The 24,733-nt window shown below is 35.8% G+C and overlaps 1 long non-coding RNA gene across 2 annotated transcripts in view; it reads left to right on the top strand.

Annotated features, from left to right (window-relative positions):
• LOC144304375 (uncharacterized) overlaps positions 1 to 20,886 on the top strand; it is an 85,361-nt gene extending 64,475 nt beyond the window's left edge. The window contains exons 4-6 of one of the 2 annotated variants that reach the window (XR_013371268.1): positions 12,364 to 12,556; positions 19,201 to 19,296; positions 20,186 to 20,886. This is a non-coding gene — a long non-coding RNA (uncharacterized LOC144304375). Of the gene's footprint in view, positions 1 to 12,363; positions 12,557 to 14,332; positions 14,711 to 19,200; positions 19,297 to 20,185 lie in introns of those variants that run through there. The other variant, XR_013371270.1, reaches the window with a different exon arrangement.
• Positions 20,887 to 24,733: the final 3,847 nt, after the last annotated feature.

Raw genomic sequence — 24,733 nt, 5'->3', positions numbered from 1 at the left:
TACCAAGTTTTGATCAAGTTGTGGAGAAAAAGGAACACTTTTGCAGTTTTAGTGGAATGTACATTGGTTCGGCCGCTATGGAAAACAGTATGGAGTTCTTAAAAAAAAAAAAAAATAGAACTACGATTTGATCTGGCAGTCCCACTACTGAGTGATCTTGCATGGCTGTTGGAAATGAAAGAGGATATTGAAAAGTTCATGTTTATTGCAGCGTAATTCATGATAACCAAGATATGGAAACAACCCAAGCACCTGTCAGAAAATTATATATATATATATATATATATATATATATATATATATATAATTTTATGTATTTATATATATATATACATAAACACACACACAGGAATATTATTCAGCCATAAGAAAGAAGGAAATCCTTCCATTTGTACTATGAATGGACCTTAACGGGCATGGCATTAAGTTAAGTGAGATAAGTCACACAGAGAAAGACAAATGCTGTATGATGTCACTTGTATGTGGAATTGAAAAAAGCTGAACTCATAAAAATACAGGGTACAATGATGGTACTAAGGCTGAGAGGTGGGGGAATTGGGGAGATATTGTTTAAAAGTACAAACTTGCAACTAATAGATAGGTAAGTTCTAATGCATAGCATAGCAATAATTTTCAGCAATACTGTATTATAGACTTCAAAGTTGCTAAGAGACTAGATCTTAATTGTTCTTACCACAAAAAGAAATGATACTTATCTGACATGGGAGAGGTGTTAGCTAATGCTACAGTGGTAATCATATTGTAATATATAAATGCACCAAGTCAACATATTGTACACCTTAAATTTATATGATGTTATATGCAAATTATATTTCAGTTAAAAAAACGAATTGAACTATTAAAATACGATTTTGTTTAATACAGTGGGAAATAATTTCTAAATTTGGAATCATAACTCCTATATCCTTATTCTAGCTCTCTCAGTTATAAAATTTAAACAAGTTATATTTAAATGCTCTGAGTCTCATTTTTCTTGTCTATATATGGGTGATACTCAAATTAAAACCTTATACGTTTGGCACATAATTTAACTTAGTATGTAATTTTCCTTGTACTTTAAGTATAGAATTGTGTCTTATATGTGTAAGGACCCAAATAATAGTTTGTGAGCAAAATGAGATGGAAAATTTTGAAACATAGCCTGAACTTTTGGCTTGTAATGTCTAGATTTAAGCACTCAATTAAGCCATCTTTTAGAGGAAATCATACATTGGTTTAATGTTAAAAAAGAAATAATTAGCTGGATTTAAGCATTAATGCATTTAACCAATAAATATTTATTCATTTTTCTCATGTTAAAGTACAACACCAAAAAAAAAAAAAAGTGAGAAGATAACCTACAGGATGGGGGGAAATTTCTGCAATAACTACATCTTTTTATTAAATAATACATGTGACAGAATATATTTTAAAAACTTAAAACTCAATATCCAAAGACAAATACAATTTAAAAACAGTCAAAGGATCTAAATAGACATTTCTTCAAAGAGATATACAAATGGCTAACAAGTATTTGAAGAATGCTTGACATCATTAGACATCAGGAAAAGGCAAATGAAATCACAAGATACCACTTCATAGACACTAGCATGGTTATAATCAAAAAGGCAGAAAATTGAAAGTTTTGGTAAGGATGTGGAGAAATTGGAATCATACATAGCTGGTGGGAATGTAAAGGACTCAGTTACATGGGAAAACAGTGGCAGACTAAACAGAGTTGGCAGAAAAAAAACAAAAAACAAAAAAACCAACAACAACCAGAAATTCTACTCCTAGGTATATATCCAAAAAAATAAAAACACATGTCCACAAGAATAGTTGTACATGAATATTCATAGCAGCACTATTCATAATAGCCAAAAAGTGGAAGCAACACAATGCTTATCAGCTGGCAAATGGAGAAATAAAATGCAGTGTACTCACACGATGGGATATTATTCAGCACTGAAAAGATATGGAATATTGAGACAGATTACAACATGGATAAGCCTTGCAAATATTATACCATGTAAAAGATGCCAGTCATAAAAGACCACTTGTCATAGGTTTTGTTTTATATGAAATGCCAGAATAGGCAAATCTATAGGCGCAGAAGGTGTATCAGTGGTTTCCTACGGGAACTCGGAGTGACTGTTAATAGAAGTAAAAAATAATCATGAAGAAAATATATATGTGGAAAGTGGAAAAATGCTAATAACTTTGGGGTTAAAGAACATGGGAAAATAAAAATATTGAAATTGAATAATGTTGAAAGCACCATCTGTCAAATGTTTGACACAGGTAAAACAGTATGTAGCTTTAGCTTTAGAAAGACTAAAAACAAAAAGAGCCAAGTGTTTGACCCTAGGAATAAGAAAAAAGCAATCAAACAAACAAACTTAATTAGAGAAAAATGTGGAATGGATAGAAAACTGAAACTTTGTTTTTTGGAAAGAGCCATATGGGCTCCTGGATGGCTCAGTCAGGTAAGCATCCAATTCTTTTTTTTTTTTTTTTTTAAGATTGTATTTATTTATTCATGAGAGACACAGAGAGAGAGAGGCACAGACACAGGCAGAGGGAGAAGCAGGCTCCATGCAGGGAGCCCGACGTGGGACTCAATCCCGGGTCTCCAGGATCACACCCTGGGCTGAAGGAGGCGCTAAACTGCTGAGCCACCTGGGCTGCCCAAGCATCCAATTCTTAATTTCAGCTCTGGTCATGATCTCAGGGTCGTGAGGCTGAGCCCCTCATTGCTCTAAGCTGAACAGGGATCTTGCTTGAGATTTTCTCTCTCTCTCTCCCTCTGCCCCTCCCCTTGCTAACTCTTGCTCACTTTCTCTCTCTCAAAATAAATAAATCTTAAAAAAAAAAAAAAAGTCATATTTAACCCCATGGCAAGACAGATAAAGAAAAAAGAAAGATTCAAGTAAACAAAATCCAGAATATTAAGAGAAGAGAACATAAAGAAAGAGGTTAAAAGAAACATGATAAAATATTGAGAATGGCAACAAACTTAAAAACTAGATAAAATGAAAATATTCCATCCCAAATACATGTTAAAATTAGTCTGAGAAGAAATAAAATCTTGAATACATCAAAACCACTGATGAAGCTAAAATAGTAAGAATATAATTTAAGTGCCAAATCTTATGAGAGACACCAAAGAGACAGCACATCCTGATGGTTTTATATGTCATATCTAATGTGCAATATCAACCAAACATTTTATTTTATTTTATTTTATTTTATTTTATTTTATTTTATTTTATTTTTTTTCAACCAAACATTTTAGCAAAATATTATTCCTATCTTCTACAAGTTGCTCCACAAAGAGATGTGAGGGTGCTCTGAACTAACTTGATAATGCAGTAAAACATGGACTCCCAGACTGAATAAAGATAATGGATTAAATAAGTCTGTTCAGCTTCAAATAACAGAAAAACCAACCTCCTTTCTGTGGAAACAAAGCTCAGGCTGTTTTTATCTCTCTACTCTTGTCAGTGCATCAGGCTGGCTTTGATCCTCATCCTTGTGGTTTCATGGCTGGAAGTGGACTGTTGCCAACTCCATGTTTCATAACCCCCTTCAGGTCAATGAACGGGGAGAAATGGAGAGCCAGGTACATTCCTCTTCTTTATCACTCACACAAGAGTAACCTCCTCACGTGACTTCTGCTCCAATGTCTTTGGCCACAATCCGATCATGGGGCACAGTTACCCAGAAGGAGGTTAGGGACCTGAAGAACATGACGATTTTGATTTACTCTGATCAGAGGTCTTCAAAGGATAATATGGGAACGTGCCCTTTTTAGGGAATCTGAAAGGTCAACACTATTTTCATAAAAATACTAAGATGTTATTTGCCTCCTTTGCTCTCAATTTTTCCACAAGTGTACAGTGGACTTTCCCAGAGACTATGTATGTGATAATTATAATGTTAATGATCTGGTGGCTATGGGATGTATGCTTATGCATTTGTATGTCTTAAATATCTCAGTTTTAATTTCTAATACAGTGAATATCAACCGTTTAACCAATATAAAAGTTCTTTGGTGTCCTTAAAACTTTTGAAAAGTGTAATAGGGCTTGCGAAAAAAGATTTCAAAACTTCTGGCACAGACTAATCAAGATCTTTAAACTGCTAGGAAGATAGCTGCACTGAACAAACTGGAGTTTTATTAGCAAAGATGTAGGGTTTAGCACTGAGTAGGAAGCTAATGAAGTCTGATCAATCTATTGAAGAAAACAAAATTATAGGACTACTCTCACCTTATAAGCAGTTAATTTCTAAGTGAATTATGAGGAAAATGACCACAACGTTATATTAAAAATGGATACATCAGAGCAAGTAGGATTTAATTCTGGAATGCATAGATGGTTCATCATCAGAAAATTTATTAATGCAATTTGGCAATAAGTGGCCTAAACTATTAAAATCACATGATTAGCTCAATAGACGGATGATAAAGCTCAAAGCCAATTTTATAACAGTAAGGATCAGAAAATTATGAACTAAAGGGACCTTTCACCTGACAAAGAGTATTTACTAAAACATTTTAAGCAAACACCAGACTAGAAACATTTTTCAAGATCAGAAGCAACACAATATCCTTTACCATGGCACCTGTACAATACCAGTTTGGAGACCCATATTTGGATTTATTTCTAGGATCCATAATTATTTCTGTGAACTTAAAACTAAATTTTATTTTCAGATGATATGGTTATCTAAAAGAAAGCCCAATAGAACCAAAGCTAAAAAAGAGAGCTTGCTAAATACAAAACTATACTACAAATATCATTGCCACTTTTCTGATCCAATAGCAAGCGACTAGAAACTAAAATTGAGGACACAAAACCTGGCCCCTATAAACTTAGAAAGTTAGACATTTGATCTTCTCTCCTTGCTGTAACTATTAAGAGAGCTAATGTGTCATTTAAGAAACATTTATTGATAAATACTGCAAAGTAGCAGCATCCTTGGTGATTGGCATGCAGCATTGTCAAAAAGACAAAGTCAAAACTAAAGGCATCTTACAGAATGGGAGAAGATATTTGTAAATGATATATCAGATAAAGGGCTAGCATCTAAGATATATAAAGAACTTATCAAACTCAACACCCAAAAAACAAACAATCCAGTGAAGAAATGGGCCAAAGACACGAACATATATTTCTCCAAAGAAGACCTACAAGTGTCCAACAGACACATGAAAAAAAATGCTCCACATCACTTGGCATCAGGAAAATACAATTCAAAACCACATCACTCAGAATAGCTAAAATGAACAAGTCAGGGAAAGATAGATATTGACAAGAATGTGGAAAAAGGAGGACCCTCTTACAGTGTTGGTGGGAATACAAGTTGGTGCAGCCTCTCTGGAAAACAGTATGGAGATTCCTCAAGAAGTTAAAAATAGAGCTAAGCTATGACCCAGCAATTGCACTAGTAGGTATTTATCCCAAAGATAAGAATGTAGTGGTGCAAAGGGGCACCTGCACCCCAATGTTTATATCAGCAATGTCCACAATAGCCAAACTATGGAAAGAACCCATATCTCCATTGACGGATTAATCCATAAAGAAGCTGTGGTATATATATATATATATATACATATATATATATATATGTATATATATATATATAATGGAATATTACTTAGCCATCAGAAAGGATGAATACTTATCACTTACATTGACGTGGATGGAACTGGAGGGTATTATGCTGAGAGAAATAAGTCAATCAGAGAAAGATAGTTAGCATACGGTTTCACTCATATGTGGAATAGGAGAAGCAGTGCAGTGAGGGAGACTCTTAACTATATGAAACCAAATGAGGGCTACTGGAGGGGAGGGAGGCGATGGGATTACTGGATCACAGGCATTAAGGAGGGCACCTTATAATGAGCACTGGGTGTTATACACAACTGATGAATCACTGAACTCTACATTTGAAACTACTGATATACTATATGTTGGCTAGTTGAAATTTAAATTAAAGAATGAAAAGAAAAAAAAAAAACAACCAAAAGACAAACTATCAGCCTTGTTTTAAGGGAACAGCTTAATAAAATGAGGATGCTATGTACCAAAGAAGGTACATTTGTATGATTATATCTAATACAATAATAAAGCACATTTTTCTTAACATTATTGCTTTTGAAACTGTTTGCTTCAAGTAAAGGGACACAAAACTATTATATTTGTTTTCCTCTTGAGAATTAGTTAAGTGTTTTTCAAAAATATGTAACTAATTACCTGACATCACTTAAATATTCATTGTAATCTTATAGGTAGTACCATACTGCGGTCTTTTAGACAGAAACAGAAAACAGAAAATTCACTTCTTGACAATGAGAACTTTAGGAACTAGCTAAGGAGATAAAACATAGGTTCACACAACAATGTGAGAGCAATTACAAAATAAGCACGCAAAATAACCCACAGAAGCTAAATATTGCTTCATAAATTAATGTGTGCAAAATAATTATTTATAAATAATTTCCATATTTGTAAACATCTCCACTGTGGACAGTTTCCAGCTACCAATGGTTTAACAGAATTCCTTATACTGACATAATTTCTTTAATACTCACAAATTGGTGTGAGCTGGCTCCAGCATACAGTCAATATTTTATTTTATTTTATTTTATTTTATTTATTTTATTTTATTTTATTTTATTTTATTTTATTTTATTTATTTTTTTATTTATTTAACAAACCCTCGTGTAATGGGCTTTCAACAGATGACAATGAGAGAGCTGCTCTGCTATATATGAAACCCTGATAGGTCTATATTTTATTTTATTATTTTTGAAGATTTTATTTATTTATTCATGAGAGACACAGAGAGGGAGGTGGAGACATAGGCAGAGGGAGAAGCAGGCTTCTCTCAGGGAGCCCGATTCAGGACTCCATCTGCGGACTGTGGGATCATGCCCTGAGCTGAAGACAGACGCTCAACCACTGAGCCACCCAGGTGTCCCTACATTCTAAATTTTATTTATTTATTTATTTATTTTTAATTTATTTTTTTATTGGTGTTCAATTTACTAACATACAGAATAACACCCAGTGCCCGTCACCCATTCACTCCCACCCCCCGCCCTCCTCCCCTTCTACCACCCCTAGTTCGTTTCCCAGAGTTAGCAGTCTTTACGTTCTGTCTCCTTTTCTGGTATTTCCCACACATTTCTTCTCCCTTCCCTTCTATTCCCTTTCACTATTATTTATATTCCCCAAATGAATGAGAACATATAATGTTTGTCCTTCTCCGACTGACTTACTTCACTCAGCATAATACCCTCCAGTTCCATCCACGTTGAAGCAAATGGTGGGTATTTGTCATTTCTAATAGCTGAGTAATATTCCATTGTATACATAAACCACATCTTCTTTATCCATTCATCTTTTGTTGGACACTGAGGCTCCTTCCACAGTTTGGCTATCTAAATTTTAAAAGCATCTTCTCTTTCATTATATGTAGAAGTTACTGTGATCACTGGAGAGAGATGTGGAGGTGTTTTCTTGTTAGACAATTCAAGCCTCAACATACCGTATTTCTCATGTTTTATTAGAAACTCTACAAATGTCATCTGAAATATGTGAATCCTTTTAATCTGTGAAACCATACCCTTAATCATTGTGTGTATTTAATTTTTTTTAAATTTTTTTTTATTTATTTATGATAGTCACAGAGAGAGAGAGAGAGAGAGAGAGGCAGAGACACAGGCAGAGGGAGAAGCAGGCTCCATGCACCAGGAGCCCGATGTGGGATTCGATCCCGGATCTCCAGGATCGCGCCCTGGGCCAAAGGCAGGCGCCAAACTGCTGCGCCACCCAGGGATCCCCATTGTGTGTATTTAAAACATGTTTTGTAACATATATATATATAGGTTTTATATTTGTTAGTGATATCTCCTTTGCATTTTATTGAGACCATTTTTCTTTCTTCAGAGAGTAGCTTCATCTCAGAGAAAACTTTTTCTTTTCATCCATGTCCTCCAGTCAAATTCATTTTTCTCCAATATTCTTTTCATGTTTGCTTTACAAACTTCTTTACTGTTCCCTAAAAACTTAGCACTTACTTGTGAAACATCATGGACTCGGTTTATCCAAGATGCTGCCATGTAGATTATTTGTGATAGAAATGTGAGAGTCAAGCTAGATACTGTTCTTTGTGACAGTTGTTCTGTTGATGTTTCTGCATTAGACCCTGGAAAAGCTGCAGTTCCCTGGGGTCATTTGGTATAATTACGTTAGTGGCACCCGAGGTAGTGGTGTTACTGGCTTTGAGCTTGGGGTGTCTTGAAAGCAGGGGGAGATGCAGACAATTTGTCTGAAATTCTAGCTGTCTGCCTCCTTTGTACATGGAGACATAAGGTTGATGCCCAGATTATTTTAGTGTCCAGGAAGGGCTGTGGGAGACATACTCTTAAATTGCAAAGGCAGTTTCACATCAAATCTTTTATTAAAGTCATTACCACTTAGTCTCCATAAATCTCAATAGGTCACTTAACTGGAGAAAATAAGGATGTGACATGCATTAATATAATGTGGGCAGAGGTAAGGTGAGGATCAAGAGAGATAAAAAGGAGGAAGGAAAATGTTTTGAAAATGTATGAAAATGCATTTACATCAAAAAGACTCATTTAAACTGTTCAGTTTTGATAAGGGGAAGAAAAAAAATAACTCATTTATAGCTAGGGTCATGAACAAGTGCATGTAATATATGTTGAAATCTCAAAGAATCAGTTTCCTGTAGGAAATTTCTTCATTTGATGTATTATAGTATAAAATAAGTAAAGGTAATGAGGTAAAGGTATGATCTTACATGTACATGTTTTAAAGCCTAGGTAAAGACATTTGACATTCTCATACCTTTACAAACATGAATTGATAGGAGTGAAATAGGTAATGATGAGATGGTACTTTCAACTTAAATTGAACAACGATTTATGATCATGTAACATATGAAAATTATTCTGTACGTTCTCTGGTGAGTGCAGTTATGAATAAACTGTATGCCCTTAACAATTAAGAGCTTATAACTCAGCAGAGGAAATCAAATCGTATATAATTAGATTTAATAGGTGGCAGGCCGTGACAAGAGCTTCACAGTGGTACAAATGGGCCATGATAACTTAGGGAAGAAGGAATTTGGTTCTGGGTGGAGAGTGTCTAGTAAAATTTTGGTTAACTTATGGTTTTGAAGTAGAATATTAATAGAGAAATGGGAATTATAGAGGAAATACCTGGAGAGTAGGGACCTCCTCTTTTTATCATTCATTTATTAGTCAAATCTTGATTGTTCTATTGTATGCCAGACACTGAGTTAGATGGTGGGAAGAAGATGAATGCAGTGTGGTCCCTGCCCTCAAAGAAATTACAGTGATTGTTCATGTCATGGAAGCAATTGATCTTTTTCCCTTTCTTCTGCAGTATAAACATATTGATACAAATTTTTAAACAACTGTTTAACCAGTCAGTTAGAGTTATAAAGGTTGAAAATTAAATCAGACCAGATATCATATAAAGATGATAGAGTGGGGAAGAGCCAACAGAATTCGTGAACTGTAGCATTAGTGCTGTGACGTACCTGGCATACTTGACATCTTTTTTTTTTTTTTTAACATTCCTCTCTTCTCTGTGACAAGATTATTTTGAGTAATAATTATGTAATAAGTAACAATAATCACAATCAATTTTATTGATTGCTCTTTATTAATAAAACAATTTAAACAGAGAATTGCTTTCAATTTTAAAGCTACTAAAATCTATTAAAGTATTTCACATGGGGCACCTGGGTGGCTCCATCAGTTGTGTGTCTGACTCTTGGTTTTGGCTCAGGTCATTATCTCAGCAGCATGTGATCAAGCTCCACACCGGACTCTGCACTGAGTGAGGAAGTCTGCTGGAGATTCTCTCTCTGCCTCTCCCTCTACACTCCCCTGCCCCTGCTCTCTCTCTTTCAAATAAATAAATACATCTAAAAAAAATTTCACTTGTGCACTAAAATCGCACTTCAATAATTGTATTAGTTTCCCGTAGCTACTGTAACATGGTACCACAAACTTAATGAGTTAAGACAACACAAATTTATCACCTTACAATCCTGGAGGTCAGAGGTATGACATGGGTCTCAAGATATTAAAATCAAGCCACAGGCAGGGACTGTTTTTTCTGGAGGCTCAAGAGGGGCCACTCTCTTTCCTTCCCTGTTTCTAAAGATTGCCCCTCTTCCTTCTTCAATCCAACAATCATATCATTCCAACCTCTCCTTCCTTGTTTCATCTCTTCACTCTCCTGCCTCCCTCTTTCATTTATACTGACGTTGTGATCACATTGAGCCCACCCTAATAATCCACTATGATCTCACCATCCCAGTATCCTTAAGTTTATCACCTCTGTAATTTCTTTCTGCTGAGTAAGGTAACAGGTTCACAGATTCAGGGACACCTTTGGGTGGGTGGGTATCATTATTTGCTTAACATGCCAATCCAAAGTATTGTGTATTATGGTTTGCCCTTTGTTTCAGTTTTACATTTCAAACACCCACACCACACACACACACACACATACACACACACAATGCTCACATAGACTTACAGAATTGAAGGAACTCAAGTTCTGTTTATTTGTTTTTTTTTTTTTTTAATTTTTGGTCTTTATAATCACTGTGTTCTATTCATTTATTTCTAACAAATTAAACACAAGAATATGTTTATTCCTAATCTAATTTATTAGACACAGGGATTTTCACAGGCATTAGAGAAATGAACTACCCCAAAAGTGAGCTTGAAAAATTCTGCATTGCTAGGAATTTATTCTTGTTATCAATCCATATAGTTGAGCTCACATAGGTCAGGGCCAATTGCATATTGGGAGTTGCCTGAAATCACTTTAATATAAAAAACAATATTCAAAAAAAAAACAATATTCATTAAAGTTCATGCCATAAAAATGTGCTAATGTTAAACTTCTTTGTAAGTTAATGGAATTCAACAGTAACTGCAGCGATTGTTTAGAATTTAGACCATCAAAAGTTTTTTTCACAGAGGAGTAATTTACCACTAGCATCATTTAGGATCCTTGGAGCACAGTGATAAGAAAAAGTAGAGTGATTTGCATCCCTGCATTGCCCATCTGCAGGGGAGTCTGTTCCTGCTTCCCTACCTTTGGTTTGCCACTGAATCAATTAGATTCTTCCAAGGTGTGTTTTTTTAATGCCTGTTTATCAAAGTCTAATCTGAGTATTTCAGGTACAGTAAGTGCTGCTAAAATGAGACATACATGTTCCTAAAAATCACTATACAAATTCACTCTGTTGCGACTTTGTTAAAATAGCATTGTTAAGTAGAGCTCAGAGTATCTGAGGGTGAGCTGTGGTTTAACAAAAGAGCACAGAGGAATCAAAATTGAGAAATTGATTAGAGGAGGTTTCATAGCACACCTTGAGAGGCTGCTTGGGGAAGTCAAGGCAGGGTGTAGGCAGGGAAAGTAGCCGAATCTGGAGCACATGCCTTTACTAGGGTTGCGGGCAGGGGGCTTTGGGGTTCTGGGCTAAGGCCAGTTTGGTCAATTCAAATCAAAAGGAGTGGGGTTTTAGTAAATTTTTCAGGGATCTTAATCTATGGGGTGCACAAGGGGAAGCCCTGGAAGGGCTGGGGAGAGTGCTTATCACAGGGGCAGTTGGGGAAGTTATATCAAAAACTTACTTTCATGTATGTGTGGGCTTTTATTTAGGGCTTGAGCTTGCATGAGGGGCTAGGGTCAGTTAAAGCCCCCTGCGGGCCACTTGACCACACAAAACAGATCCCAAGGCAGCAATACCATAGAGTGGTTTAACCAATCTCTTATATACAGTTAAGATCACAGATTTATGGGGAAAAATGGGGTTAGAGGCACAAACACGTAAACACTTCAATGACAAATTAGAAAAAGATAGGAAGCTCATACAAATGGTAGCATAGTTCTATACTTTCTAAGTGGTTGGGAAAATAGATAAATAATTCAATATGAAACTTTACCTTGACAGAGAGATCTGATGTTTACTTGGGAGGGGGCCTCAGAATTATGGCCTGAGAGTCAGTGAAGTGGCGAAGCGAGAATGATCTGAAATCTGCCAGAGTTGTAATGCCAGCTATGTAATGGTGCGGCTCGCAGCTCAGCTGAGATAACCGGTAGATATCTGAGGAGTGCGCATGTGTGCATTTTGTACATTCCTTTGCATCTTGGTTCAGAACGGGGCAGTTTTTCTATTGTCATGTAGTTTTTCCTCACTTATGAAATTGCACATAAGCAAAAGTGAAATGTGCATCATGCTTAAACTGTTCCTTAACTATCAATCTCATTGCAACAGATTTCTGTTTCCAAAGGAAGCATCATAGCAGGGCCCCGCCTGATGTCACTTCAACTCTGAGTGCCAACATGAAAACACGCAAAAGCCTGTTTTCCAACTTGTAGATCAGAAAACAGGCCTGATACTGGGAGACATGTTTTCATATCAAGTACGCAGCATTCTGACAAAGCTCCTCCGTCCCCATCTTTCTCAGGTAAGACGAACAGACACCAGTCTTGACTTCAGAATCTTTCTAAGGACAAAATTTCCAGAGAGACTGCCAATCAATTGGAATTGGCATAAAGAGATGAAAAACTGCTTTGCCATCAGTGATAGTGGGAAAAAGCATGGGTTCTGAAGTCATGTGGACCTGGGTTCAAATCTTGACTCTTTGCTCTCACTTGTAAATTGTGAGTCTTGAAGAGTTAAATGAACTCCCTCAGCCTCTGTTCTCTGAACTATAAAACTGCGTCGATAATGCCTACTTCAAATGGTTGTTGTGGGAATGAAATAAGGCCATATAGACAGGGCACCTGATATAGTGTCTGCACCCGTCTGCCTTGAGTAGTATTCTTAACTTCCCTTTGGGGGAAAAAAAAAGCAAAGAAATAAATCTTGATTAAGAATAGAGGATAAGGTGGAGGTGTTTGAGTTAACTCATAAAACAAAACGATCATCTTTCTTTCAGGGGTGCATACCTTCTCTGCCCTGTGCATGCAGACAGGCAAATTTGAGTGGGATATTACCAAACGGCAAATACATGGCACATGTTGCCTGGATTCACAAAGTAATCCTCGGTTAAATACAGATCCACTGAAATTTTGCTTTATCTTCACTTTTTGTCATCTGCCCTAGCCACTAGGTAATGCTCTATAGAACTGAGCTTTGAACAAAATATTTTGGCTGCTCCTCATGGGAAGCAGGTGTATGTGAGATGGATTTTAAAGCTAAACCCACAAAGATGTCAACAGAGAATGCCTCGATCTTTAAAAAAAAAAATGTTGACTATTTGCAATACAAACTTAAGCATGCTGGACTGAAGATAATAAGCCCCAATTCAAAATAATTTCTTAATAATATATCAAAAAGATTAAGCATAGAAAACAGGGAAATTCTTGCTTATTTTCTTCAAAAATAATAAAATAGGCATTAAACTAATTTTAAAAGATGCTGTTGAAAGGCAATCTACATATTTCTTTCAGCTGGTGAAATAGAGACTGTCTTAAAACTGATTACAATCTGGCAAAAAGGTGGGTAGTATTGCTCTAAGATGTAAATTGCCCAACTACAATTCTTGCTATCAAAGGCACCACACTCTAAAGCTTTAGTCATTTCAGAGGCAGAGATCTGTTTCCTTTGTATTGTAATCTTTAGACAAGAAGATTCATGCTCATAAACATGCACAACAATAAAGCTACCCAGGGCAGATGAAATAGGAACGTTGGCAGAGCACAATGTTGTTTCTGCCGTAGCTATGCCAGTTACATGATCCCTACTGGAAGCTGCTCGTTAGCTGAGACATTATTTCAATTCAGAGGAATTGAACACCAGTGAGGGTTCATGTTCTGGTATAAAAATGGAAGTGCTGAGCTAAAGTCAAATAGAAGTCAGAGCTCTAGGAAAGTAGGAGAGGAAATTATTTCTGCTCCAAGCTCATGCTAAGGATGTACAAATTCATGCCAGCTTTAACCTGGGTTTAGACTAAATAGGGTGTCAGATATTTTCATTTAATAAGAATATAATAATGAGGAAGGATTTTATACATTATTAGTATTTTTATTAATTTCCTGTGAAAGTGCTGTTTTTCAATTATTCTAGGCAACTATATTGCAGGGCATAAAGGGAATAGAATATCATTGTTTTTTTTTTCAGCCAGACAAAAAGTTGTGGATTGTGTGTTTGATATGACAGAGAAGGTGCATTCTAATCCGTTAAACCAGTAGTTCTTTCTGAATGTGGACTAGAACCACACCCTTCTCTTTCTCAACAGTTAAAGGGCAGAAATTCACCTGGACGCTGGGTGTTTTTGTAATAGATCTCCAGGAATGCACGTTTTAAATATCTCAATGACGGCCCAAGATTCTCAATTTTCATGTGACAGTGGCAACAGGTCTGATGGAAAGCAGCAGATAGCCTTGTGATGTGTCAAAGTGGCACCAGTGTCCAATGAAACTGATTCCTGCTGGAAGATGTCACTTAATATGGCATTATCTAGACTACCCACGTAAACCCAGTTGACTTGCCATCTGTTCCACAGTGAAACTGGCACAGTCTCTAAGAGGAAACATACTGCCATCCTATATAATGGCCATTGGGATGGCAAGCCAATTGACCATGATAAGTTCTGTTGATTAATTGTTGATGTTGAAATAAAGATTGTAAGCCAAAAAAAATGTATAAGACTCCTTCATCCTGAATTTTGTTTTTTTCATTGTGAATTTTTATGCTAAAAATGATTTCATGTTGTCTACTAAATTGTTGTATTTTATACTTATAGTAAACATGATACTTATAGACATTTGAGACTAATAAATCAGGTTTATGAAATCATTAATTATGTGCTGCCAAGTCTTAAGATGGAATGTTAATTTTGTTGTTTTCGACACACTATACACCCATACAGACACGTGCACACGGTAAGTGTGTTTGCACTTACCATACTATGACTCATATGAGCATTCTAAGATGTTGTTCTGATAGGCAATTATTTCTCTACTAAGAGAAAATGATCTCTGTACCTATGCCCACTAACTCACATCAGTGAATTCCTCTCATAATAGTTCCCTTGCAAAGGGGTTGCCATATCTGAACTAGCTTAGCACCAGGAACACAGAACGAGCTTATCAGTATCAAAAAAAGATATTGCAAAAATCATCTTCATGAACTTCTAAGACTGTAAATGGATGGCCCTTGGATTCTGCAGCTACTGGAGCTGTAATTTTTCTGTGTTTTCTTTAACTGCCTCTCCACGATGGGCTGTTGCATCTAAGTCAATGCCTGTCTTACAGTTTATGGCTAGTTTGCAGTTATTCCCATCTTATTGTTAAATCATACACCCATTTTACAGCTTTAGTCTATGTCTATCTTACAGTTCATATACAAAGATCAGTTTTTCTTTTGCCTATATTGTGTTTAAAATTAGTTATATTGATTCATTGATGAATTTAGTCATGAATCCATGTTTCATTTAAATGATAGGTAAATCCATGTTCAGGGTAGGAAGGAGCTTACTCTGTAAGAGCAGAAGAGAGAGAGAAAAAAAAATCTGACTGGCCCTTGGTCAGACATGGGCAGGTGCACCAATCAGCCCCACAGTGAGAAAGCTATAATGATGAGATATGTTATGGACTTGTTGGCTTCAACTCCATCAATCATGGAAAACACTGAGAACAATTAGATTTGACATTGATAGACCCCCACACTCAAAACTCTAGGGAAAGGGATCCCCTCTGCCAACTGCTTGCCAAACAAGACTCTTAACTGTTTGTATAAAATATCTGGCTCCTTAAGAATGAAGGTATCCAAATTAAACCTAAGCAAGGGGGCTATGTTAATTTGAACTGAAGCTTTATTCTAGACAAGAAAGCAAATGACATTTGGAAAGGATTTTAAGATGATCCTTGAAAACTCCCTGTACTTTATCTTTCCAGATATGCAGAAAGGAATTTGTAAAACTCAAGGGAGACAAACCATTTTGGCAATTTATCAAATTGCTTTTCTGGTTTTATCGGTGCCTTTGAACTTTGTTTTCTGCCATTTGTGGAGTATGTACAATTATATTTTATTCCTTTTTGTCACAAAAGATTTTGCAAACACATACTTCTGATATATATGCATAATATAAATGTGTTACGGAATGAAGGCAAAACAAAGCAGGAAAAAAACAAAGCAGGAAAACATTTTTGGCAATTGCTGAAGCTATCTATGCATAGTATTTGAACTTAAGCGTTACTGTGAAGATACTGGAAAATATTTCACATATATAGTTTGGTAATTCTGGTTCTTAAACATTTAAGCAACATGTATTGTAAGAAACAAATTCAAAAAAATAAAATAGGGGAGCCTGGGTGGCTCAACATTTGAGTGTCTGTCTTCAGCTAGGGCATGATCCCCAGAGTCTGGGGATCGAGTCCCATATTGGGCTCCTTGTGAGTATAAAAGTATAAAGTATAAAGTATAAAAAAAATAAAAAAGAAAATAAGCTAACCCTGAGAATTACTAAATTTTCTTGTTTGTTAAAATCCCCTAAGTGGCTAAAAGATTATTCTAATTGTTTTTAAAATGTGCTTTTGCCTTATTAATCTTCTAAAAATTATTTTGCCATTTCTATTGTCAAATGCTTTGAATATGTGAATTTTTTCCCTAAATGTTTCTATTTTCTTTTTTTTAAATATTTTATTTATTTATTCATGAGAGACAGAGGAGAGAGAGCCAGAGGGAGAAGCATGCTCCCCGCAGGGAGCCCCTGATGTAGGACTCGATCCCGGGATCCCAGGATCACGCCCGGGGCCAAAGGCAGATGCTCAACCGCTGAGCCACTGAGGCGCCCCTGTTTCTATTTTCTACATGCCTCTCTTTTAAAGTAAAATCCAATGCAAAGGTATTTGTTAACTTTTTTTGGAACATGCTTGGGACAAAGTACATCATGATGAAAATTCTTTCAGACCACATGATCGCTGCTTTAGAGCAAAACTGACATATATGAAACTGGTCTCTAGCTTGTCATTCAAAAAAGAATCCGAGTCAACATAAGTTATTGCACCTTCAAGATCAATTTAGGAAAAGATATCAAGACAAGAAGTAATATTTTTGCTCAGCATATTTCTCTTCTTTAGGGTAAAATCTCTGAGAGCAGATATGGTCTCTTTAATATGTTCTCCAAGGCAGCCAATACAAAGAAAACCTCTTATTCGTGTCCCAGGCAGAGACACCTACCTTCCCTATCTATCATATTAGTTGGTTTAGATTTGACTGCATATTTTAAAAAATGACAGTAATACAAACAAGTTGGGACTTCGCTTTTTTTCTAATACAAAAGAATCTTCCTTTGATTCTAACTTTCTGTTTCTAGAGTGACGACACAGTCTCAGTATCATCACCTTTGGATTTCAGGCCCAAAGATGGAGAAAACCAAAGGCAACAAGGGAGTGTCTTCCAGAAATATTATGCCTTTATAAAGCAACCTTCATGGAAGTTATATAAGCTCCAACTTCATCTTATATCTGATTGGCCAGAACCTAGTCACTAGCATGACCACATCTTGCTGAAGCAGAGGCTGGGGAATGTATTCTTTTATTTAGAGTGGTAACATGCTCTGAGAATTTGTGTAATGCTACTGAGGAGTAAAGGAAAAAAAGTGGCAGGAACCTTATAGTCTGTATCACAGCTATAAGTCTTAAATAATTCTACCTCATTAAGAAAAGCTTTCCAGGGCAGCCCAGGTGGCTCAGAGATTTAGCGCTGCCTTCGGCCTGGGGTGTGATCCTGGAGACCTGGGATCGAGTCCCATGTCGGGCTCCCTGCATGGAGCCTGCTTCTCCCTCTGCCTGTGTCTCTGCCTCTCTCTCTGTGTGTCTCTCATGAATAAATAAATAAAATATTTTTTTAAAAAAGAGAGAAAAGCTTTCCAGTTTTTCTCACATTGACATTATTCTCTTTGACTTTCAGTCATTTTGCATGTAATCAGTTATTTTGCATGTAATCAAATACTAACAAACATTACTGTTTGTATGTTTCATTTATGAATACCTTCATGCCTTCTCTCCTCACAGTGACCTATTCAATTCTTTGAAAGGAACGTCATATCTTAAGCTCCTTGTTACAATCCACAGAGTCCTCTTTTTTAAGAAACACTGCTTACTTTAAATTAGGCACCCATTAATATTGTTTGTTTCAATTCGTTTCACATCTCTATTATTTTTTTTTAAGATTCTATTTATTTATTCATGACAGACACACAGAGAGAGGCAGAGAGACCTAGGCAGAGGGAGCTCCCCGTGAGGAGTCTGATGTGGGACTTGATCCCCAGATGCTCAACTACTGAGCCACCCAGGTGCCCCCACATTTCTATCCTTAATTGTGTAATTGAATGACGTTCTTTGCCTTATGACTCCATACAGATAATGGGAACTATTGGAAAAAACCTGAACTAATATGGAGGAAAGAAATGTAGTTAGTTCACTGAGATTAACTTTATGCCTAAGATACATTGTATACTATATTAACTCCTTTCACTAGAATATTACTGAAAATGTTTATTTCTATATATTAAAGTAATTTCCTAGAACTTAACAGGGCCTATTTATTCTTTTTCTTGTCTAGATTCATTAAAATTATGTGGAAAGTATGGATGTAACAGTTGTAGTTTTCTCTATATATTTATGCCTTTGTAACATAAGATGAAAATCAGCTCATTGCAAAATAATAGACCAATTCTTAAGTTTGTTGTTTTTGTTTCATTCCTCATGCAACTAAGTTGAGAGAAGCCCTTCATGTAAGGGTAAGAAGAGGCACTGTGGCTGGCTCACTACCCTCATGATCTGATTAGACTGAGCAAGTAAACAGCACTCCTCAATGATACCTAAATTCCTTTGCATTAGGTGCCCTCATAAATCAAAGCATTCCCTCTTTTTTTTTTTCCTGCTAATGCTAAAGTGTGAGGTAGAGACAGATTCAGAATATAGTTATCTGTTACTTGAAAGACCTAGAGAGAGTTATATGCTCTGAGAGCAAATCTAAATCTAAGGGGCTGCTGTAACAGGTTCCTTGAGAAATCTGTTGAGAATCTGAGTTCACAGGGAGAAACTCCTGAGGACAGGGGCAAAATTAATATTTACCTTTTTTTTCTTTCTACATCAGTTGTAAGAAAACCCAAGATGTGTTGAGCTCGCTAGAATCAAAGTTGACTTTGGCAATAGTACTCCTTCATTTGATCCAAATTTACAAGTGGAGAAGGTAATGACTATTCATATCAACAGTCAAGTTCTCAATGACAGAAAGAACTTAGAACTATTACATCACACAAATAATTAATCTAACCACCCCCAGAAGCAACTATTCAAATGTTATAAAAAGAGCCATATTTATGCATATGTTTCAACCCAATGTATATGTTCAGGAACCAATGTTATTAAATATACAGGAAACCCGTAACTGTATAGTATACTAGAATACAGAAGTAGAATACTGCTTGGACTTCTGGTGTTCTCCGCATGTTTAATTCCTGAGGTTTTTAACGTGTAGCTGCACTGTGAATGCACTGTAAATACTACCATTTGTCCATTGTATTAATTTTGTAAAGTCAGACTTTCTGTCCTTTGTGGATTAGGGACAAGTGGACCAAGCTTATAATCTTTGCAGAAGCATCAATTTTATCATGTGCAGCTGTGAAAGTAGGTTCAATGCATTTAATTAATTTGTACCATGTTGGTGAACCAAATGGATGCTCCTTTCAATATTCTACTTTATTATTTCTGTAGATTTGCATAGATATCTAGGCTGAATTAAGTGTGTAACATACAGAGCAGATCTGTATACTTGAAAATGTGATTTTTTATTGTTTACCCAGAATGAGTTTGTTAATCTAAGAAGATATAAAGCTTATATTTATCACTTAGATGAGATTAAAATTTGTATTTTCTCTTAATATATAAATTATGAAAAGTCAAAATGTGTATAAGGACTCATTACTATGCTTGATTAGATATTTTATCATATTTTACTTATTTCTTTCTTTCCGTCAGTCTATCTGTCTTTTCTTTCACAGATTATAATATGTGCCAATAAAGAGAGATACAGTTTCAGTTGCCTCTCTAGCATCTATCTCTCACCTCTTTCTTTTCAGTTACAGCACTCCATTTTTGTTCACGTATCTACTTCTCTACCATGTGACTGAGAGAAAGCTGATCTGGACACTGGAACCTGCTTCATCTGAGCCAGTAAATGTGCAACATTGTCCGGGTGACATTATGCATTCAGAGCTGTACATGAGGAACTAAGTCTGCCCAATTATAGTCCATGATTGAAGGAGAGGTTTCTTTAGCTCTTCCACAAGATCTAACAAAAGACAATGATTCACTTGATATGTCAACAAACTGGGGGCATTGAGGACCCAAATCAAGGAGAAGCTGACAGATCAAAGGATAACAGATTTTAAAAACTTGAATTCTTGATGACAGTACTGAGCTACTGAAAAAAAAAAATCAGCCTGGGAACCTTACTGACTTCTAAATTGCTTCTTATGTGGGATGAAAAATATCTGAAGATCCACTGTTGATGTGAATGATTTTTATATGATTACTCTTCAAAATGTGATTATTATTTGTATATTTGCACTGTAAGAATATATCTTAAATTTTTACTTTATTTAGCCACGGTCACTATATCTTTGAGCATTGAACATATTTAAGCAACAATATTTCAACACTTCTTTCAAGTGGATTTTTGAAGTTACTGGGTCCAGAGGAGTTTTACGTGTCCCGAATAAAATGCTAATTTGTATATCTATAAGTATGTATTTTTATATTTTTCCTTTTCAAAATTAAAGTCATGCACACTATGTAGTGTTTTATATATAAATAAAATGTTACTTTAAATATGATGGAAGCTGTTGATCTATGTCAATTGTTTTCGATGATAATAGGAATACGTAGTTATGGGATCCCTGGGTGGCTCAGCGGTTTGATGCCTGCCTTTGGCCCAGGGCACGATCCTGGAGTCCCAGGATCGAATCCCGATTCGGGCTCCCTGCATGGAGCCTGCTTCTCCCTCTGCCTGTGTCTCTGCCTCCGCCTCTGTCTCTCTCTGTGTCTATCATAAATAAATAAATCTTTAAAAAAAAAAGAATACATAGTTATATTCATCATGGGGCATATAGAGTTTAAATTACATTTATTGGACATCTAGCATGTGCTATGCATTGTTCCAATAGAACAGATAAATAATACATAAATATATGGTTTCCTACGAATACATGACATAAAGACAATAAGGCAAGATTAGGGAGTATCTTGATACAGGGACAAAGAAAGAAAACTATCTCCCACAGGAAGGTTTCTCTAAAGAGTGTTACTCCAGCAAAATTTGAATGAAGTGAGGAGGCAAAATATAATGAAAAGTGTTTTCAGTAGAAAAACTTCAATTATAAAGGCCCTGAGGTAGCTGGAGGTATATTGGTTCTTAGAAGCAGATGGAAGAGAATAAGATGAAAAATGCCTAAGAGATGAAATTAGGGGGATGATTGTGGCCAGATCATATAAAACCTTTCAGGACACTGTAAGAACTTTGAAATTTTTTCAAAGAGTGTGAGAAACCACTGAAGAATTTTGAACAAAGGAATGCTATAATAGGCTTTGTTTTAAAAGGATATATTTGGCTGCTGTGTAGGGCAGGGATAAATGGTATATGTTTGAAAACTGCCTTTCTACTGTCTATGAGCATGAATTTTTCTTTTTGTTTAATTTAATAATTGATTAATTGCACTGATGTATGTCATGATATTAAACCATCTGTGCATTCCTGGAATAAACTCCACTTAATTACATACAGTATTACATACAGTTGACTTTAAGTTGTAATTTTTTTCTCTGGGGTATTTATATTAATAAAGGAGATTGCTTTTCCAACCTTTATTAGGACGTTTGGAGAAACTGAGGCAGATGGCTCAATCTGTTTTCATTATTTGTATGGGAAACATAAAATGGTCAGAAGAGAGCTGGCAAATGTAAAATTACCTTTAGATTAGCAAAAAGTAATTTAAAAAAGAATAGGCTTAATCAATGTTATTGACCCTTTGTTCCTGGATAGGAAGGGAGAAGTCAATCCAGCATTTGAAACAATACAACATTTCAAGGACTTTGATGCTTTCATTGCTTAGCAGAACAAAACAGTCAATGAATTGAGGATGAATGGATGAATAAATCACCACCATTTGCATGGTACTTTTCACAAGACAAAACTCTGCAACAACATTACTCACAACGATTTTTTGCAATAAAAATCATAAGAAGTGAGCTCTTCCAAGGTTTTAAGAGAGGCAGTACATTACAACGGTGAAGAACACCCAGAATGTTGAGGTACAAGTCTTAGATGTGTCTCTTATTCCATGTGCAGTAGCTGGTAAACAACGTTTTTCTCCCAGGTTTCTTCATCTGTAAGATGGTAATAATAATATTTCACGGGTTAACTGTGAACCTTAAATGGATAATGCATTTAGAATAACATATTCAGTAAATATTTGCTTACAAAGATGGTGGGGGTAGAATAAATTGTATGGAATAGAATTAGCCTTAAACATAAAAGTTGTCTCATAGTAGGACTCTTTCCATTAAATAAATCTAATAAACACACAATTAGAAGCTCTATCATCTCAGTGTTTTCATACAAAAGAGAGATAATGAATGTTTAGCATTTTGCAACAGTAACTGGCACAGAAATGTTGTGGTTATTATGAAGGCATGTAGCTAACGTGAGGACCTAATTACTTTAAGGCTAAAGCATTTATATAAATAAAGTATGTTGTTAGAAGGACAACAGCAAGCGATACACTAGTCAGAGATTTGCTAATTGTACCTACTGGCTGTCAATGGTTCTTTTTAAAGCATGGCTTGCTATATCACCTTAAAAACCATTCAATCCAGTTTTACTCTATGTGTCCATATGGATGATGGTATTTTGCAATGTTAGTCATCTACTGGGAAACAATGTCATTTTCAGAGATTGGAGATTACTATATTATCTGGCCAAGATTGTTTGTCACTCCCCTGTATTCATCAGTAAGCATGGCAACGGAGAATTCTGCACACAGTGGTACTTGTGTTTCAAAGGCTTTTACTCGATTTTGCTCTGAGTTTGCTCAGTTTGGAAGCATGACCAAGCTCTAAAAGTCATATACCAGCTGGATGGGAGGAGAAGATAAAAACTGGGCCAGAAAAATTCATCCCAGACCACCTGAAGATGTATTTCTAAATGTATCATCTGACCAGAAAATGTCCTACTTAAAAAGAAAATATGTACTATCCAACATGAATGAATATCTAATACCACATAATTTTTTTTATGAGTATAATAAAATAAAATACAAGAGTGTGAGTTTTTGGTCCTGTTTATGCTATCATCTCAAATATTTGGCAGTGGTAATTACAAAATCTGATATTTGGCAAGTGTTTGCCATAATACTCATACAGTACCTTTGTGTGTGTGGTCATATCATAGATGGCCATTTCAGGTGAACGTGTGGTCCCCAGAAATTTGCCTCTTGTGTGTGTGTGTGTGTGTGTGTGTGTGTGCGCGCGCGCACGTGTATGTGTTTGTGTTGAAGTATATTGTCTTTTATGATACATGCTTTACGATGTACTCCTGGAACTGGGAGGCAGTGGCTACAAATGTCTCCTTGGTGAGGGCTTGGGCCATTTCACTGCCATCTATTAACCTTATTACTATATACTCTGTTAATAATTTAACTTAGAAGGAACATATTTTATTTAATTTAATGAAAATGCAAGCTCAAATAGGGAAAGTATTACAGTTTTTTTGGAAATACACAAGCTAACATTTCTTGGAATTCATAATCTCATGAAGTACCTCTGTAATATAGTTCCATTACTCTATACTATGGAGTAATGATTTATCCAATAGACTCTTCTGCAAGCATAAAGTCAGCCTCAACTACTTAGTGAGTTGGCTTTTAAATTTAGTTACTCCTCATGTTCTTTTAAATGTCTTTTGTTAAAATAGTTTTAATCATAAGAAAATTGGATGAATTCCTGACTAAAATTCTTTGGAGAATAGTCTTAAGTGTCTGGCATCACATTTCCCAAGCAGTCTTTCTGCCTCAGAAAATGATTTATTAACCGGAGTTCAGCTGCCTTTTGCTTTTGTTGTCGATGACAAAAGGTATGTTTAAGCATGTTAAATTGGCTTAACGTAGTGGACAGAAATGATGGTTTACCATAGCTGAATTTGCTGCCAATGCATATTTCCTCTTTGTTACATATAAGGAATAGTTAATCTGACCTCAAAGAAAAGAAACATATGCTCCCCTAGATAAGGTTCTAGAGATGAATGAGTCTGTCTGCTATATAGCATTTGTTGGTCAGAGAGAAAAGGAGAAAAAAAGAAGGTGGAAAATAAGCGGAAAATGAGACTCACCGAAAACCTGATTCTAAAGGGAAAAAGTCAAGTAAAACAGAGAAATGACAGATAAAACGGCATAGAAGCGGGGTGTGTGGATAAAGAATTTAAAATAAGCACAGGTATATTGGCAATCAGCAGTCTCTCTGGGGTCAGATTTGTTATTTGTCCCTTAGTAAATGATTCTGGAATGTTAAACAGTCAATGTGCCTGTTCTAATGAATTAGGCTGTCAAAAATAAATAAATAAGCTCAATTTGGGG

The sequence above is a fragment of the Canis aureus genome, chromosome 33, assembly GCF_053574225.1.
Source record: "Canis aureus isolate CA01 chromosome 33, VMU_Caureus_v.1.0, whole genome shotgun sequence".
Classification (NCBI taxonomy): Eukaryota; Metazoa; Chordata; class Mammalia; order Carnivora; family Canidae; genus Canis; species Canis aureus.
This window is presented reverse-complemented; position numbering and strand designations above follow the sequence as displayed.